Source organism: Octodon degus, unplaced genomic scaffold, assembly GCF_000260255.1.
Source record: "Octodon degus isolate 3935 unplaced genomic scaffold, OctDeg1.0 scaffold00018, whole genome shotgun sequence".
NCBI lineage: Eukaryota > Metazoa > Chordata > Mammalia > Rodentia > Octodontidae > Octodon > Octodon degus.
In genome coordinates, this window is record NW_004524594.1 from 15411270 (window position 1) to 15429524 (window position 18255).

The 18255-nt window shown below is 37.7% G+C and overlaps 1 protein-coding gene across 2 annotated transcripts in view; it reads right to left on the reverse strand.

Annotated features, from left to right (window-relative positions):
• Hipk3 (homeodomain interacting protein kinase 3) overlaps positions 1–18096 on the reverse strand; it is a 101902-nt gene extending 83806 nt beyond the window's left edge. The window contains exon 1 of one of the 2 annotated variants that reach the window (XM_023710708.1): positions 17701–18096. The gene's annotated coding sequence lies outside the window, so the exon portion shown is untranslated. The remainder of the gene's footprint in view (positions 1–17700) is intronic. The other variant, XM_004627063.2, reaches the window with a different exon arrangement.
• Between the last annotated feature and the right edge of the window lie 159 nt (positions 18097–18255).

The following is an 18255-nucleotide window of genomic DNA, read 5'->3' on the forward strand; positions in this document are numbered from 1 at the left end:
CGGGGCGCATCACTCAGGAGAACGATTAAAGCCTTTCCACCGCACAAATCGTGTTGAGTGCTTTCCTGCTGGACGGGAGGGCGCCCGACAAATATACACAGCAACACACACATATACACATACAGATATATAGGTAAGATTTAGCACTTTAATCACTTTAAGTGTACTGTTCAGGGACAGAAAGTACATCACAATGTTGTCTGATCAATACCACCATCCAATCTAAACCCTTTCCTCTTTTGACACTGAAACCCTGCACTCATTAAACAATAATTCTTTATCTTCCCTAACAACCACCATTTTATTTTTCCTCTAGGAATCTGACTATTCTAGGCACAGCTTATTAGTGAAATCACATATTTGCCTTTTGTGGTCTGGTATAATCTCCTTATGGTTCATTCATGGTGTAGCATGTGACAGGATATTTTTTCCTTTTTAAGACTGAACATGCCAGGCATGGTGGTATACATCTGTAATCCCAGCACTTGGAAGGCTGAAGCAGGAGGATCACTCCAAGTTTGAGGCCAACCCAAGTGAGTTCAAGCCCAGCCTAGATTGGATAGTAAAAAAAGAAAAAGAAAAAAGACCAAAACAAAAGATTTAATAATATTCTACTATATGTACATGCCACACTGTATTTATAAATTCTTATTTATTTATTTGGTACAGGGCCTTGCTACTCAGCTCAAACTCATAGTGATCCTCCTGCCTCAGCCTCCCCAATACTAGAATTACAAGTGTGTACCACCATACCTGGTTTCAGTGGCCATATGGTGTGAGACCAGCATGGCATGTGGTACCAGGAACTGAACCCGGGTCCCTGCATTTGCCAGAAGATACAAATTCTTAATACTGGGTTGCTTCTACCACTTGAGTACTGTGAATAATCTTGCTATGTAGGTATACAAATATTTCTTGGAGATACTACTTTCAATTGCTTCATGCATCTATCCAGAAGTATAACTGCTGGGTCAGACAGTAGTTCTATTTTTAGAGTCACCACCGTACTCTTTTCCATACCAGCTCTATCATTTTACATGGCCACCTACAGCACACAAAGGTTCTGCTTTCTTCACATTCTCACCACTTCTGCTTTGTAGCTGTCACCCTAACAACATGAAGTGGTATCCCACTGTAGACACTAAGTTTAATCACAGAACAACACACTTTTAGTCAAATCACATACATATACATTATAGACTATACTGTAATTACCTCTTGGCATGCTGTGCTGAACACCAGAAACAAAAAAAATGAAAAGCAGTACATAAAATTCAGTAAGCATGCTGAAAAGCAACCTAAGGACACTCAAAAGCACACAGGTGCAGGAACTTCCTTACTCGATTCCATTCCTTCTTGGGTCTGCACTAGAAGTCAGTCATTCTTTCCCCTCCTCATCCCAAACCTCAAGGTCTGATCTGCCCAGTTCAGCGTAGTCTGGCATATTTTGTTCTCATTTTGTCTTTTCCTTAAATCTAACATCTCTTTCTTATTATCTTCCACCACTCAAAATTCCAGTATTCTTGACTAACTTCTAGTTCCTCTCACAGAAAGTAGTAAGATTCAAAGTTAACACTTCTCTTAAATACAAAATATTTATGAAGATGTTAAGCAGCAAAAGAACCAAACTTCTGTATCTGGCTACAACAGTTCTCAATTTTTATCCCAACATGCTTCAAGGCATGATGAACTTGCAAGAAGTGAAACATTTATGCCGGCCCCAGCTCCAGGGCCTGCAAAAACAGCAATTGAGACTGAGCGTGGTGGCCAGTACCTATAATCCCAGCTCTTAGAAGGCTGTAAACATGTGGATCACTACAAGTCAGATCTAGTAGTGAGACCCTGAACACCCTGTAGACCCTTCCCTAAAAATACAAAAAAAAAAAAAAAAAGTGAAACATTTTAAAGAGGATGTAGCATTCATGCAAACTTTTTCAAAGTGAAAGCACTTTAGGGAAGGTGGCCTTCACTAAACATTTTTATGGGAAGTGAATAACTTTCCAAGAAAGAAGTTTTGAACACTGTATTGACTTTCAATGATCTAAAATGTCTCCAGCCCCTAAGAACACTTTACTAGCTACCCACAGTCCAAGCCTGGAATAAAACAGTCACCTACTTTACCTAGTTGTATGCCAAAGGAAAATGGGACTGTTTCTAAACTACTTTTGCATTGCTCACAAACTCTAACAGAGTTCAATGAATAAAGTCTCAAAATACTCAATAACTTATATCTTCTCAAATTTCTCATCTTTTATAGGATGTTGCAAACATCCACCTTATCACAACTCTAATTTTTGTACTAATAACTCTCGATTCCACAAGCTCAAACAGGTGGTATTTTCACCTCAAAAAATCTATGAAGATAAAGTCGTTAAAGTGATAATATTTTCTATAATTTAGTTTCCTATAAATAATAGATGACTACTCCAGGCTGGCTTATCCATGAAGATTATGCCTTACTGAACATACAAAAAATGATACTTTTCTCAGTTTAAAAATTTATTAAGGCCAGGCATGGTGGTGCATGTACATAATCCCAGCACTGGGGGGTGGCGCTGAGGCAGGAGGACAGAAAGTTCCAGCCCAGCATGGACAACTTAGCAAGACTGTCTGATTTTATTTATTTATTTATAATTGAAAACCAAGTACTTTATTACAAGTCCATTCCACAGAAAGAACTAATTTAGAACAATACCACTTCAAGGAATGTCATCATAGCCGTATTCAATGGCTGGTGTCTTAAAAACTGTCAAACTACCATGGAGTATTTCTTTATTACACTTGAGGAAAGTAATCCCAGCACTGGCGGGGAAGGGGGGAAGGATGAGGCAGGAGCACAGAAAGTTCCAGCCTAGCATGGACAACTTAGCAAGATTGCCTGCTTTTATTTATTACTTACTCTGCTCTAGGATTAGTGGCTACGTAGACTCACTATGTAGTTCAGGCTTGCTTTGAACTCAATGCCCCTGCCTTAGCCGCTTAAGTCCTGAAAGCAGTCATGTGCCACCATGCCTGGCTAAAAAATTTGTAAAGAGCTGGAGATGTATCTCAGGGAAAAGGCCCTGAATTCAGTTCCCATTACAAAAAAAAAAAAAAAAAAAAAAGCTAAATAAAAAAATATTCAGGTCCAGTGTTTCATGACTATAATCTCAGCACCCAAGAGGAAGGCCAGGAGTTTGAGGCCAGCCTGGGCTACAGAGCAAGACTTTATCTCAAAAAAACAACAACAACAATTATAATTAATCAGAGGTGACAAATATTATGGTATCAGTAATGCTTCTTTCAGTAGTTATTTTATAATATAATGGTATTTAGTGATCATATTAAAACTTTCATTCCTATCTCAATTGAAAAATTCTCAACATTTTATAGAGGCATAAGAGGTCATTTCTTGGCTGAGGAGCTAGCTCAGGGGTAGAAGCACCTGCCTGGGAAATGCAAGGACCCAAGTTCGATCCCTGGTACCACATGCCATCCCGGCCACAGTAACCAGGCATGGTGGTGCACATCTGTAATCCCAGCTCTAGGGAAGCTGAGACAGGAGGATCACTAAGAGTCTGAGCTGTTCATGAGACCCTGTACCAAATAAAAAGATAAGTAAAGCCATTTTTCTTAAGAGCCTTATAAGTACTAGCTACAGTGGCATACACAGGTAATCTCATATGCTGAGGCAGAAGGATCACAAATTCAAGGTCAGCCTGAATCCTATCTCAAAAATAGAGGAAAGTTAGGAATGGAACTAAACATCATATTATTTAATTGTATAGTGAGTTATTAAAGCCGTAAGTTAAGACAACTACCACGGTGTCTCAGCATTTGTCATTAATTGGTCCTGGGAAGCCTGAAGAATACCAAAAATGAAAAAGAATAGCAAGTGACAAGGCAAGGGACACTGACAAGTTCCAGCCTGTGCATCTAGCATCAAAACAAAGGAGTATCAGGGAAAAATGCAAAATTTACATGAAAATTCATTGAATTCTTTTGTAAATGGGCAAGGAACCAAGAAATGGGGGTTATTAAAGAATTAAATTCTGTGTACTGCTTTTCAAATCATCAAAAGTTAGTTTATCCAAAATCATCCCAAGTTTTTCTTTAATATTACAAAGTTAAAATAGGCCAGTTTTACATATTGTATGGACTGAACTGGTGACCAACAGTATGATTATCCACCATACCCTACCCCATCATCTAAAAAGAGAAAAGAGCTGGGTACGATGGTGTCAGCCTCTAATCCCAGCTGCTCAGGAGGCTGATGCAGGGGAATGCAAGTAAGTTCCAGACTAGCCTGGGCAACTTAGAGACAGTTTGTCTCAAAAAAATAAACAAGGCTCCCTGGGTTCATCTGACAGTATGGTGAAGGAGAGAGGGAAAAGGGGGTGGAGGGAGGAAGACTGGAAAGAAAAAAGGGAAAGCAAGCAACCTAGCTGTTTCCAGTTAATAATTCCCTAATTTTTGCACAGGAATGATCACCTGTAAATTTAGTGTATTTTTTTTTTCATTATTGAGGCTTAAGCCCAGGGTCTCCACACTAAACTTCATCCCTAACTCTTAATTTTTTAAAAAATAATTTTATTGAGAAACAAACAGCAATCAGTTTCAAAACCAATTACTAGCACAGTTTCAATAATTAACACATTGCATATTGTTGTCTTAGTGGTTATTCACTGCACAAGACGCAGACATGATATCCTGTCCACAAACAGTATTAGAACAAATCTATTCATTGAATTAAGAGAAAGTAGCTGTATATCTATCCTATTTTGAATATACAGATACAAAATGGTTGTTCATTTGTATCCCCCTTTTCTGTTTAGTTTTATCAGGGAAAATATTCCATTGTCATTTAAATATCATAGGTGCATGAATTCAGCAAAATATTCCAATATAGTGCAGTAGTCCATAATACTAGTGGGTTTTCTGTAAGACTGGCAATGTCAGAAATTGTTGACTTGAGCCTTTTACAGCTCAGCATATTAGTATGGCTTTACTTTTTATACTTCATTTTTATACTTTTCTGCTGGATGGTTAAGACCAAAATAAATCAAGACCTATATTAACAAAAAATGTAACTTTTATATCTGATAAGGTCAGTCAAATGCCCTCAGGATTTATCCTGAAACCTTGTATAATATTATAATAAGCTTTTCTTCTGGAGGGTTAACAGTCTTTTAACTTTTGAGACAGGGTTTTGCTAAGTCACTAAACTGCCGAGTGAGCTTGACTCTAATCATCATGCATCAGCCTCCAAGGGTGCTAGGAGCATACCCATTTTATAATGAGAATCCTGTAATGCTTTATTTGTTCTTGATATATTTCAACAGTTTCACACCCACACCCTGTAGTTATTCTCCAACTGAAATGCTACAGTCTCCTTCAGAGGATAAATACAATAGGAGGAGGCAAAATTTACCAATTATAGGAAAAAGACTATAGACCCAAAAGAAAATTAAAGAGAAGAATCCCAAGGAAGACTAAAGACCAAAAAATTTGAGTCTCTAAATGTTTCATAACGCTCACGCATCCTGGTCAGCCTACACAGAAAATTTAAATTTGTATCCCTTTTAGTTTAAAAGTCATCCTACAGTTTTAACAAATTAATCATCAACCTTTGAAAGAAAAGGTTTTCTTTCCACACAAAAAACACATTATGAGAAGAAAAAAATTGACAAATTTTGACTTTACTAAAATTTAAACTTTCATCAAACAATACTAGAAATAAAAGTTAACCTTAGACTTGGGGAAGATTTGCAGAACACACAGCACAAAAGATCTAATGTCACACTGTGTCAGCAAAACTTGGTAGAAAAATGGGTAAAAAATATCAACAGGTGATTCAGAGAGGAAATACAGCCAAAAGACTTTAAGCAATAACCAGTTTTGAAAAATAAAGCAACGGGAACTCTTCTATGCTGAATAAAAAGTTCAATTACTTTAGAAACAAGGCAGAAGATGCACATGTTATATGATGCAACAAATCTTCCATCTAGAGAAATATTCACAAGTACAAATAGGAAATGTTCACTGCAGCACTCTGTGGTTAAAAAAAAAAAATTGTAACCTAAATATCAGAAATGCATATTATCGTCTTATTCATATAATACAACACAAATGCCCATCAACCAAGGAATGGATTAAAAATATATAGTCTTTTTATACAGTGGAGTACTACTCAGCCACAAAGAAGGATAACTAAATGGACCCAATTCAAGGCATACTCAAGTGAAATAAACCACACATACATGTGTAAACATCATATTGTCTCCCTACTATGAGAAGCTGAAAGAATAAGACCCAAAATGTACAACAGATATTAAAAGTGGGAAGAAATTTCAAAAGGAAAAAGAAACCGGGATGGGAAATGGACAAAAGGGAAAAAAGAAAACATATCTATATAAAAAATAGTTAAGATAGTTATACTACTAATTTCTCTGAGTTCTCACTGAAAAGAAAGGTTTGTGCAAATATTGTTCGTACAATTAAATATATATATATTTTTTATTTTATTTTATTTTTTAATGTATTTGGTACAGGGTCTCACTACACAGCTCAGACTTGATCCTCCTGTTTCCAGCCTCCCCCGCACTGGGATTGCAGCAGTGCACCACCATGTCCAGTCTCAGTGGCTGGCTCAGTGTGCCTGGGAAAGAGAGGCCAGTGCAGCATGTGGTGCGAGGGATCGAACCCGGGTCCCTGCACTTGCCTAAGCAGGTGCTTAATCCACTGAGCTATCTCACCAGCCATAAATGCCAGTATCTTATACTCTGACTAATTTAAAGATAACAATATGTAATGTAACTATTGTTACTCTATCATCTTGTTTTGAAATTTTTCTTTTTCTCTTTAAAATTAAAAAAAGGACTTATAAAAGATAAAAGTGTCTTACTAGAAATAAAAGGCAGACTACACTAGAAGTTGGTAGAAAGAGAATACTCTCTTAGCTCCTCATAATTAAATGTTAGCATTTTTTAAAAACTGTATCATTTCCAGGTTTATCTACCAATATTCTGTATAGGAAATTACACTGAACCATTTCACAGAAAAAAGAATCATGTACACATAAATGAACTATATATATATATATATATATATATGCTCCACAAAAATCAGCCTACTATCTGAGATGCCAACCAAACATTTATTTGAAAATACTAAAATCTTGGGTATTTTCCAGCAGTATTGTGAACAAAGCATCTAGAGAATGTGTTGACTGTAACACAAATCAGCATGTTAAATAACAAGCTTTGTCTGACTTAGCAAAACGGTACAACTTTTAGAACAGAAAATGACCTGGACATTTCAAAGGTGCTAGAAATCACCCCACCAGTACAAACGTGTACTTTAACAAGCACAGAAAAGGGATTACTCTTACAAAAGTGGGTAATTCCCCAATTAAAAATAAAACAATCTATATAAATCAAAAGTCAGACATATAATGATAAATTAGCTAAAAGCTCACCTCAGTTCTATTTCCTTAAGTAAATTTAATATTATCAGTTAAAAATTTTAGTCCATAAAACTTAAATTCAAAAGAAGGATCTTAAGTTCTTTATAAAATGACCAATATCTATCAATGGATTAAAAAAAGTGGAAGCAACTCAACTCTGGCTTTGAACAGGCCCCTTACAAAATGCATTACCTTTTTACATTATAGGAAAGTCTGTCCCACGAGAACCATCATGAAACTGTTCTTGTGTTTATTTTGTTTTGCTGAGACAGATTTCACTACATTACCAAGGCTGGCCTCAAATTTTTGATGCTCCTGCATCAGCCTCACCAATGGCTGGGACTACTTCCATGTGTGATGAAATTTTTATTTATCTTTAAAATCTATTGGGGCCAGGGAGATAGCTCAGTAGAATAAGCACTTGCCTGGCAAGTGCAAGGGCTTGAGTTCAATCCCCAGTTCTGGAAAAAAAAAAAAAAAAAAAAAAATCTATGTAACTAATTTTCAAAGGCAAATAGAAGTATTACAGATGAAAAAGACAAAAATCCTTCCCAGCATTTGGGAAACCGGAGGATTGTGAGTTTGAGGCTAGCTCAGACTACAAACCAAGATCTTATCTTTAAAAAAAAAGGCAAAGGTCAAACAAAAAATCCTAATCAAGACCTCTCTCTCTCTCTGATCTACCTCTGAAACAAATCAACAGATAAAGTAGCTTATTAATTTGATCAAATGTCCACTTTTGACACTTCAATTTATTTATTTTTTTTTTTATTTTTTTATTTTTTGGCAGAACTGGGGATTGAACTCAGGCCCTTGCGCTTGTCAGGGAAGCGCTTATTCCACCAAGCCATCACCCCGGCCCCCCTGACACTTCAATTTAAAAAAGGATTCTGGAGGCACAGATACAGCTCAGTGGTCTAAGCATCTGCCTAGGCAAGCACAAGGACCCAGGTTCGACCCCCAGTAACACATACCATACTACTGTGCTGGCCACCAAGACCCAGCATGGTGGTGCATGCCTGTAATCCCAGCACTGGGGAGGCTGAAAAAATTGGATCGCTACAAGTCTGAGCTGTGTAGTGAGGCCCTGTACCAAACACATAATTAAAAAAAAATAATGAAAATAATGGATTCTTCCAATAAATGTTTTTGTAAGAGGTAATCATCAAACTTTTAAATGAACAATTATAGAATCAAAGGTCAAGATTAAAAAATTTCAATAGTATGGGCTACCCTAAACAATTCTTTTAAGATTCTCATCTTGGATTTCCCATAGTATGACATACTACATTCGCACCTGACAGAGAATTGTCACACTAGGGTAATGTATACTATAAGAACTAAAAAAAATTAGAGAAATATCAAACAAAGGCTATTGCCCCCCCCATTTCTCACACAAATGCATTTTTCACTTGAAACAACTGGAAGTATAAGCACAAGCTTGATTATAATACTTTCAATTTTTTTCAAAAGATTTATTATAGACATTTTGGGGCTTTCAAAATTTAACTGGAACACAAAAAGTCACCTATTTATACTTCCCAATTTCTATTAAGCTTGATGTATGTGCTTGATGACTGTTAATTCAAAATATATTTTTTCCTACTCAGATTTTAGTTTCCACACATGTTATTTAAATGCCCTTCTTAAGAAACTCAGTCAAAAACTTTCCTAATGTAGAAACTTGTAAGTTTCGGGGCTTGTCACACGCCATCTTGTCAACTAAAGACAGCCTTTCACAACAGCTTCAAAAACCAAGACAAACACAACAGGAAGAAGGGTAATATGTTAAGGTTCTCAAAATAATACCTCACTGAAAGGACACTGAATTCTTAGAAATCTATTAGAACCGCTCCTGTCTGGCTCTAACTTCCTCTAATCATTAACTTTTTAAAGTGGCACATTAGGTTGTTTGTAATAAATTACACACTAAAACTGCAACTTGATAAGAACTTAGAAAGGGTCACATAAACATTTCTGCTAGCGTGAGCCTCAGAAAATCTGAGTTTGAAGGCTCAGTGGACCAAGGCCCTCTTAGGTAAGCGCAGGGACTGGGGTTCAGCGGCATGCCATGCAGGCACGCCTGTGATCCCAGCACTGGGGAGGCTGAAAGTAGGAGGATCACTGAGTCTGAGCTGCACAGTGAGACCCTGTACCAAATATATTAAAAAAAAAATTTGTTTTATATTAACATAAAAAGTTACACTGCTAATCCATGTTAGTAAAAATAATACTCAACAAAACTATTCAATGATAAGAAATACTGCCTCAGATTTATAGGACTGAAGAGATTTCTAAATATATATAAACATTATATAAAATTTAAAACATACAAAGTCTGAGTTTGAAGTACACTAAGTTCAAAAGTAAGGCTAGCTACTGGAATAAAATTTTTAAATTAAGCTTAATTTGTTGACTGAAATGCCTAGAAAATAGTTATAGTTTACTGAAATTTATTCCCAAATAATTAAAAATTCCTTATGGGCCAGAATTGGCCTTTTGTCATCTTTCAGACACGTGCACAAGAGACTAGACAGAGCTGCAGATGCAAAAATGATTACATATTAATTTTACATGATAATGTCAGTTATTTTATAACAATGCTTACGATTTAAAATGTGGCTTATTTGCAGAACCTTGAAAACTGATTACATAAAAATCACCACTAAACCACTAAGAGGGTTGTAAATCTGGAGGAAGTGCATACCTACTGACCTTTCCACAGGAAACAGATCAGCTTGCTAGAAGTAAGAGAATGGCAATAGAGCAGGGCTTTGAGAACTCATCAATAGAGCAGGGCTTTGAGAACTCAACTGTGTAAAAGACACACAAGAAGCTAAAGATGCCACACTTTACTTGGGTGTGGCTGCACTCCACCACTTAAGAGGCACAGGCCTGATAATCACAAGTCAAGGCCACCCAGGTAGACCTGGCTGAGAATTTAAAAAAAAAAAAAAAAAAAGGAAAGACTAGGATATGGTTCCACCCTCCTTAAGTTCAATCCTCAGCACTGTAAGAGAGGGAAAAATAAGAAAGATGCCATACTTTGAATAGGGTAGGTACACAGGCAGAGTATGTCAGCATTGGCCAATTTTACAGTAACATATTTGAGTCCCCAATGTCTATTATTGCATTTCAAGGGAAAGAAGGCCAATAGACTATTGTCTCTGAACTGAAGAACAGTTCAGACACTGTTCTATATTTTAAAATATAATTTTCCCAATATTGCTCTGTATTCTTACAAATTATGAAATGACATATTTCATCTTCCAATCTAAACAACAGGAAAAAATACCAAGCTGGATACACATACACAGAACAGCCACTAAAAAGCCAGGCATGGTGGTCTGCACCCATAGTCCCAACTACAGGAGAGGCTAGAGGATCATTTGAACCCAGGAGATTGAGGCCAGCATGGACAACATAGTAAGGAAAACTAATTTAAAAAAATAAAAGATTACCACCAGAAACATGCTAGGGTTACAAACGGCAACTTGCAAGGCAAATACTCCCAACAATTTTCTTTTTTTTGTTGTTGTTTTTTTGCGGTACCGGGGATTGAACTTAGGACTTTGAGCTTACCCAGGCAAGTGCTTATTCTATAGTTATCTCCCCGGCCCTCCCAACAATTTTCTATTCAACACTACCAGCAAACCAATTTTATTATAGTCTCAAAAATCCCTAAGGTAGTCTCCATATACTGTCAAATTTCATTACAAAGACTGTATAATAAACAGCTATAATGAATACAACATAATGCCTGTCCTTTGCACTCTGCGATCTTGGGATATAATGCAGTGGGAGAGCATCTGCCTGGCTAGTGTGAGGTCCTACGTTCAATCCCCAGCCTCACACACACACAAAAGATACACATTTTTATGTATGTGGATGAAGTTTAAAACTAGATCCACTTCATACAATGGGTTCAAAGTAAATTACAGTTAGTAACTTCAACTTTTTGGGGGGGTGATGGTTTGAGGTAGGGTCTCACTATGTAAATCCAGGCTAGCTTCAAACTCACAGCAATCCTCCTGATGATCTTCCCACCTCTGCCTCCCAAGGGCTGGCATTACAGGTATGAGCCACCAGGCCCAGCTAATTCAACATTCTTAAAAGGACCTTCTGAAATGTTATTATCTTCTTTCCATAGGTTTGCATACAAATAGTTTCAAAGCCTCTGTATTCCAAATTTAACAGAAAGAAAAAACAACTAGAATAGGTAAACAATGTAGGGGCTGGGGAGGTAGCTCAGTATAATAAGTGCTTGCCTGGCAAGCACAAGGGCCTGAGTTCAATCCCAGGTTCTGAAAAAGAAAGAAAAAAAAAAACGTAGAATAGGTAAACAATGTAATTTTCTTAGGCACTATGAGAACTATTCAGGTTCAGAAAAAAAAAGAAAGAGAAAAAGAAAACTGGATTATTAAACATATCTGAGGGCCGGAGAGATGGCTCAGTGGAATAAGCGCTTCCCTGGCAAGCGCAAGGGCCTGAGTTCAATCCCCAGTTCCACCAAAAAAAAAAAAAAAAAAACATATCTGAGAAATATGAGTCTTCTCTTGACTTAAATTAACATATAGTATGCTTCTCTACAACAATCATTTATCAAACTGGTTAGCCTTGATTAACCAAAAAAAAAAAAAAAGGGGCCAACCAAATAGCTCACTGGACTAAAGGGACTGGGTTCAGTCCCCACAATGCTGTGCTGGCCCAGGGTACACTGAGATGGGGATTGAGACTGGGCGTGGTGGCATACGTATGCAATCCCAGTGCTTGGGAGGCTGAAAACAGGAGATCACTACGAGTCCAATCTGTGTAAGACCCTGTAGAACCTGCACTAAAAAAAAATTTTTTTTTTAAGTGTATCAGAGGAGCCAGCCAAATAGCTCAGCGGATTAAAGCGCCTGCAAGCAGGTGCAGGGACCAGGAGTTCAATCCCCGGACCTGCTGTAATCCTAGCTCTTGGGAGGCTATAAACAGGTGGATCACTACAAGTCTGATCTAGTAGTGAGACCCTGAATACCCTATAGACCCTTCCCTAAAATACAAAGCATAAAAAATAAAAATAAATAAAAGTATCACAAAAAAAATTGATCGAGTTTTTATTCATACTTTAGGTGACCTTTTTTTGGCTTTAAACATTATAAGGATAGCAGCAAATATTAACACAAAACTAAATTGAATACTTTGGTATTTAGAAATTATTTATTTAAATAACTCATATTTAATAATATGAAGAAGCCTAAATGGCATCTGTAATCCCAGTCTTCTGGAAGGCTAAAGCAGGAGGATCACAAATTCCAGCCAAGCCTCTAACGGTGCTATATTTAAATCACTTATACACACACATAAATATAAAATTTACGGCACTTGGCTAATTTCACTTCATACTTGCTCAAAACTAGTACTACATGTAACTCACTTCACAGCATAGCAACATCCACTTTGTGGACATTCAAAATATGTACTGGGCACAGCAGCTTTCAATACAAACCCCTTATTATTTCATTTACTATAGTAAAATTCTTTTTTGTGTGTGGTCAGAGTCTACGATTCAGCTAAAAAACATATTTAAAGCATACTAAACAAGCATTACAAATCTAGTATTTATGAACCTACATTAGTTTTATCTAACTTTATATTCAAATATAAACCCACAGTTAATATTCTGCAGTTATTTACACTGTCTTCACCAATCTGGTTACAATTGGTCCAACACATGGTTTTGCTTCTTTAAAAATGTAGTAAAGTACAACATGACAACTATGGGCTATAGGGCAGTATAACCTGAAATCTCTGTAATTTTATGTCACTCTACCCTTTAATCTCAACAAAAGCTGTAGTAAATTACATACTTAACATCTTTGGAATTAATTTAAGTTATACTTTAGAAGTAATGTCTCTAGAAAGGAAGATTCAATTTTCAAATGTTATCACTCTCACTTATTAACTATTTAAAACTGTAGCATTATATATCTAAAGTGGTATAGTTTACCAAACCTACAAGATTGCATTATTAAACAGATAGCATTCAGTCCAAACATACAAGAAATGAAATTTTAAATGTTAGAGTAAAAGTTTTATAAGTTACTTCCTGCAAATACTTCAAATGTTTTATTTTTATAGCTCTTAAAATGTTTTGTATAAATTCATGAATAATATGCAACGAACTATGGGAGAGTTAAAGAATTTAAATATAACTGTTATGTACACTAGGGATGGTGCCACACACACCTGTAATCCCAGCACTCAGGAGACTAAGGCAGGAAAATCAAGACCTCAAGGCCAACCTGGGATACTACATGAACTCAAAACCAGCCTGGACTACATTACAAGACCCAGTCTTACAAAACAAACCAAAAATCATCTTTAGCAAATCAAATACTTTGTCATTCCTAACACAGAGTAACTGGCTACTCAAAGGCAGCCAAATTACATTATTCTCTTTCTTGCTTTTTTTTAAATTACATTATTTTCTATCAAATCTTAATATAATTTTCTTGGTAACCTCTACGTAAACAAATGTATTATAATAAATAGCTACCAAATTTAAAGGGCAGTAACTCAATCTATAAATTCAATTATTTTAATGCCTATGATAGCTAAACAATTTTTTTTCTATTAGAAAATGTGCTCCAGTATAAATGGGGTAGGGAATTGTGGACGCTCCCTGGCAATCCTCTACTTTCAAAGTGACCAAGAGTTACTCTATAAAGAATCAGTTTCAAATGGAGTATGGTAGTGCATCGCTGTAATCCCAGCACCCAAAAGGCTGAGACAGGAGGATCACAGGAACTCAAGGCCAACAGTAAACACGAGACCCTATGCAAAAATAAATAAAGAATACTATAAATGACTCATTTTAACAACAATAGTATGTGCTATGCTCTACACACTTACAACTTCAGGTTTAGCTTGTAAGACTTTTAAAAATATGGAAAGACTATCATCCCCAAACTCTACATCAAGGAAAAGTCTTTCAGATTGAAGAACAAAGTACGAAAAACACAAAAGGGAGGGCTGGAAGGGTAAAGGATGTGAAAACTGAAGTCAATGATGACAAAAGACATTATTTCCTAAGACCTCATTTAGCAAGTGCCACCAATTTATTCTTTCCCCCAATCTACCACAACTCTTCACAGACCCTAAGTAAGAGAATTCTGGTCTATACCAATGTGGGCATCTAATTCAAAACTGATTTTGGCCTCCCACTTCAAATTAAACCAAACCCGACTTCGGCCCAGTTCCCCCACCTTCCCTACCTCAGTTTCTCACAGGAGCAAAATGTTTCACTCTTTTAGGAAATTAGAGAAATTGCTCCACTTTAAGTTACAGAATACATTTAAGATTTTTTAAAAATACCGTCTTTGGTTTGTTAAATTACAAAGACTTTCTTTTGAAAAATGAGAGATTACTAAAGTGCTTTCTTAGTACTAAACTACTAAATATAAAAGACAAAGTAAATCCGCGTTGTGTTTTTAACTGTCCCCAAACAAGAGCCTTTCTTTAAAAATATAATATTGTGAGGGCCGAGGAGATAGCTCAGTGGAATAAGTGCTTGCCTAGCAAGTGCAAGGTCCTGAGTTCGATCCCTGATACCACCACCAATAATGATAATAATGATAATAATATTGTCAACACTCATCTAGTTCTTTTAATTTCCACACAAGTAGTAAGATCAAAGGCCCATAACATGTTGGGCCTTTGTTGTCGAGACAACATGTTGCCTTCGTTTAGTGACATATGGCCCATGGGTGAACTAAGAACAGCATGATGTTAAAAAAAAAAAAAAAAAAGCTTACAGTCTACTGTGACAAGCATTCTGATAAAAGGTAAAAAACACATCCTCCCAATAGCTACTATACCTTGGCCCTATAATGACTAAGATAAGTTCCAAAAGAATAGCTATGAAGCTACAGAAAAAAACATACTAACTCCTTCCCTTCAAACCACTCCCAACTATACTGAGCCAACCCAAAGAAGTAAATTGTACTTTCCTAAATTTTTCTCACAGTGTTCTGACTACCCTAACTGCCTTCACTTCTATTCCAAATAACTTATTCAAGTTATACTAAATGCTTCAAGATAATAAATACACAAGGTGTATCTTTTAAGCAGCTGGATCCAGAACTAATACAAACATTTTTAAAAATTCTCCCATCCATTCCTTACTGAGGAGTGAACCCAAGGCCTTTGTACCTTTGTGCAAAACAACCAAAAAAACCCAAAAAATTCCTGCATACTTATATTTGTGTCATATACAAGCTGCTCGTGACAGCTTTTAGCACAAATTTTGATCTCTGTTCCCACAGGAAAAAATAATACTATATCCCAGTTAAGGTGTGGGGGAAGAGGAATGCCTTAAAAAATAAACAAACAGTGATAGATTCTTTCATTTTAACAAAGTGCTGGTAGTCTATCTTCAGAAGTAACTTCCAAGTTAAACATCCCACACTGTAAGTCTCAACTTTGGACACTAGGAAATCAGGACAGCTGCAACCCACAAATTTTACAACAGGAATATTTATTTTGGCAGCAATGATATAATCATATACCAAGTTATTCGGTGTCCTCTAATAGACGTGAAGCATGAAGAACAGCTTGCAGAAAGTCTTTTTAGACACAGGGTCTCATGTTATAGTTCAGTCTGGCCTTGACCTCACTATGCAGCCCAGGCCGACCTCAAACTTGCAGTAATCCTCCTGCTTCAGCCTCCTGAGGGCTAGGATTACAGGCATATGGCACCTCTATGACAGAACACCCCAAAAATTACAACAGTATGATCCACAGCTCCTTTTCAAGCATGTTTACAAGAATCATCTCATAGAAACCATCCACTGTAATGTGACTTGAAAACCCCATACCCAGAAGCCAATGACTGGTTTAAAAACATAATGACTAGTTCAGTGGAAAAAGTATTATGACAATAAACTAAGGCAGCCTCACCATGTTATGATCTGCTTGCCTAATATGTATGTTTAGCTACTGTAGTCAGCAGTGTCCAAATATAAATTTGAAACATTTAATGGCCAGTGCTGTTCTAGACTTCAAGATCATCTTACCTGTTTAAAACATTTTTTAACTCTACAGCTCACCACAAATATTTTTTCCATAGAAAATATATAGGGGAGGGGTGTTGCCTAAGGAACAAATTTTCCCATAAATACAAAACCTAATGAAATATTAAAAAATCAGGAGTATTTCCACATATCTCTAAAACAAATTCTAAATAAACAAAAATTTAAGAAAAGCAAGCCTGGCATAGGCTATGGATTATATTTCATAAATAAGATGAGCCACACTTTATAAATACAACCATAAATACTGCAAGATATACCTTCTTGATTTAAAAGAAATTTGTTGATTGATTTAATTTCAATTACTGGTACAATGCATGAGGGCATAAAAAAACCAATAAAACTATGAAAACGATTTTTTTTAAAGGTCAGTCTTTTTGTTTACTTAAAATACTAAGCTTAATCATGGCCTATCTAAACCTTATCATTGCTCACTGTATAAAATTAGCACTGCACTTGCAAACATAAGCAGAATCTAGACTTAAACATATGGTGAGATTTGCCCAGCTTCTAAAATATGAAATGTGAGTGGATAAATATATAATATTTCTTGGGAAACAAACAAAAAAAGACCCTCACCGATCCTACTTAAGTTTCATCAAAAATAAAAAAATCTAATCAGTAAGGGAAACTCTTTAAAAATTTTAAAGCACCCACCCATTAAAATCTTGAAATGAAGCGAAATAGCTCGACTGTAAGTAAGCACTGCCACTTCCAAAGCTGCAGTTTACAAGTAAATACCTAAAATAGGAAGAAGAAAAAAAAAAAAAAAAAAAAAAAATCGGCCGATCTCCAAACTAGAAGGCACGCCTAAGCACTACTACTGGTTCACCAGCTAACTTTCCCAGCTCCGTACAGGAGACATCAAAACAAAGTTGACAACAGAACCACCCAGAAGCCTCCCCCGTAAACTAGACAATAATCTGAAAGGTGAAAAACTCTGCCTTTGCCGATCGAAGCTCCTTATAGGCAGAGAAGTGACAGGTGGAAAAATAAATCCCCGACCAGGCAGGCCGGGGAGAGACTGTGAACACCCGGGTCCAGGGCCGAACGTGTCGCGACTCCTCAGTAACAGGTCCGAGGTAATCTACGCACACACCCCACAGCGCAATTGCTAATTCCCCCGGCGGTGATAAACCTGGGAGCCGCGGCGCGGGTCCCCCACCCCCGAAAGCCACATACCATTTTAAAACAGCCGTCTCCCCCACGCCAGGAAAACAGACATGGTCAGCACGGGTCTTTTCGCGACTTCTCCCGGCGCGGAGCAGAGGAGCCGGCAGCGAAACGGGAGAAGCCGGCACCAGCCCCGCCGAGCCGCCGCCACCGCCGCCACCACCACCGCCGCCGCCACGCCTTCCTCCCGCCGCCGCTGGGGACGCGGAGCCGCGGCTCACATTTCTCCTCCCCAACAATCACACGCACGCACGTCCCCACGGTTACCCTCCGAGCCCGCGACGCCAGTGACCCGCGGCGGGCGGGGGACGAAGGCCCGGCCGCCGTCACAGGCTGGGGCGCCCGGTGCGCGCGCGTCGGTGGCCCCCCGCCCCCCACGGCGACAAGAAACCAGGACTCCGTAGTGACGGCCAGGGCCGCGCGCGGAGGGGCAGAGGCCCCCCAGCGGGACTAAACAAAACTTCGGTTGCTGGGAAGAGCCGTTGCGCAACCTTGGCAGGGAAGGAGGCCGGGTCGTTGGGCAGCGCCCGGCCAAGGCGACTTCCCGGAGGCTGCGCCACCGCT